Consider the following 2,391-nt stretch of genomic DNA (forward strand, 5'->3'; position numbering starts at 1 on the left):
ACAGGGTCTGGTGCCCTCTTCTGGCCTGCAGGCATACACACAGACAGAATATTGTATACATAATAAATAAATAAATATTTTAAAAAAGAAGAAGAAAGTCAACTAAATGCAAACAGGGCATTCCTAGAAACAATCCTTTTTCTAAGCATAATTAAAACGGAACACTTCTTCCTTGTGGATTATTCAGAAGGTATGGCAAAGGCAGGCATTGAACTAATGAATGTAGATCAACAATGGACAATCAGGGTAATCCTTTCCATCAGGAAATGCCTTGAGGGGCCTCTTGCAGGTACCCATGCAAAATTCAGTTCATTTGTTTTCTGTATCCATGGAGGAAATGCCTTCCAGAGCAATTAAAGAACCAAAAGCTTATTGTAAGAAACCATACTGCTCTGGATGATAGAAAAGCTATAGAAGAGAGAATAAGAAATATGGGAGAAGCCATAAGGCAAATATTTTGGCAAACTTGTATAAATAAAGACTAAAATTTAAAACGCAGATAAATGATGCCATTGAAAGTCTTGTAGACGCAGGTGTAGATGTAACAATAAGTGCACCAGAATCTTGACATCCAAGTCGACCTCTTCAGGAGGGAATGTTCATCTTTTAGGGACTGGAATGTTATCTTAGGTAAAAGAGAGCTTGAGATGGGTCAAATGTATAGGTCCAGAAGGTCAGAGAGGAGAATTAGAGCTATATGTGATTAACATAGCAATGAATTTCTGGGGATATGATTTATTACAACAATAGAATTCTCAGCTTAATATTCTCCAAATCTTAGAAACAAACCATAAGTTAGTGTATGTTTATAGGGAAATATTAGAAGGTATTATAAAGAGCAGTCATCAACCATGTAGGTTGTATAAGAACAACAGCTGCTGATTTTCCAAAGGCACCAACAGCCTGCCTTTAAAATGACTGACAGACAAACCTATATGGGTTGTGCAATGACCTTTAACAACAGATAAAATGTAGGCTTTAGAACAGCTGATAAAGGAGCAACTAAATGCTCAGCATATTGAAGAATCAACAAGCCCTTGGAATTCTTACGTATTTGTTACTAAAAAGAAATCTGGAAAATGGAAAAAGGTAACAGATCTGAGAGTTGTTAATAAGCTGATTCAGCCAGTGGACTCTCTACAGCCTTCTCTATTACCTAAATGATGGCCTCTTATAGATTTAAAAGATTGTTTCTTCACTAAACTGTTACAAGAAAAAGATGAAAAAATTTGCCTTTATGGTGCCTCCTTATAATAATTCTCAGTCTGTTAAGAGATATCAATGGGCCAGGTGGTGGTGGTGCATGCCTTAAATCCAGGAACTCAGGAGGCAGAGCAGGTGGATCTCTGTGAATTCAAGGCCAGCCTGGTCTACAAAAGCTAGTTCCAGGTTCCGGCTGCACCGAGAGGTCGCAGCCTCTGCAGGGAAGAATTACTACACTTATGGCTGGTGTTTTGTGTTCAGTATTTCAGAGGCCTCCAGGCAGACTGCTGACTGTGAAGAAAGGTGTGGAATCTCTCATTGGTACAGATTGGATTCGGCACAAGTTTACCAGATCAAGGATTCCAGATAAAGTGTTTCAGCCTAAACCTGAAGATCATGAAAAATATGGTGGGGACCCCCAGCACCCTCATAAACTACACATTGTTACAAGAATAAAAAGTACAAAAAGGCGTCTGTACTGGGAAAAGGATACAATCAAGATGCTTGGACTGCAGAAGGCACACACCCCTCAAATTCACAAGAACATCCCTTCAGTGAACGCAAAGTTGAAAGTAGTTAAACACTTGATACATATCCAGCCCCTGAAGCTGCCACAAGGACTTCCCACAGAAAAGACCATGTCTAGCACGTGCCTCAAGAACACTGGGGAATTGGTGGTACAGTGGCATCTGAAGCCTGTGGAGCAGGAAGCAAAGTCTTGATGTCACACGGCTGCAGATTACAAACTGCAGTTAGGAGGAAATGTTTCTCATTAAAGTGTATTTCAGTCTAAAAAAAAAAGCTAGTTCCAGGACAGCTAGGACTATTACACAGAGAAACCCTGGAGAAGAAAGAGAGAGAGAGAGAGAGAGAGAGAGAGAGAGAGAGAGAGAGAGAGAGATCAATGGAAGGTTCTCCCACAGGGAATGTTAAATAGCATCACCCTGTGACAATATTTTGTATGTCAGTTGTTGGAAATGATATGTAAACGATTTCCTCTACAATAGTTTACCATTACATAGACAACATTTTACTAGCCGATTCAAATGTAGATACTTTAGAAAGAATGTTTGAAGAACTAAAGAAAACTTTGTTTTATTGGGGATTACAAATTTCCCCTGGAAAAAAAAATATAAAGAGGAGATTCTATTAATTATTTATGATATAAAATAGGTCTACAAAAATTAG

At 38.7% G+C, this 2,391-nt stretch overlaps 1 pseudogene; it reads left to right on the top strand.

Moving 5' to 3' along the window:
- Nucleotides 1-1,395: 1,395 nt before the first annotated feature.
- LOC101989299 lies at nt 1,396-1,998 on the top strand (annotated as a pseudogene).
- Nucleotides 1,999-2,391: the final 393 nt, after the last annotated feature.

Source organism: Microtus ochrogaster, linkage group LG4, assembly GCF_000317375.1.
Source record: "Microtus ochrogaster isolate Prairie Vole_2 linkage group LG4, MicOch1.0, whole genome shotgun sequence".
Lineage (NCBI taxonomy): Eukaryota > Metazoa > Chordata > Mammalia > Rodentia > Cricetidae > Microtus > Microtus ochrogaster.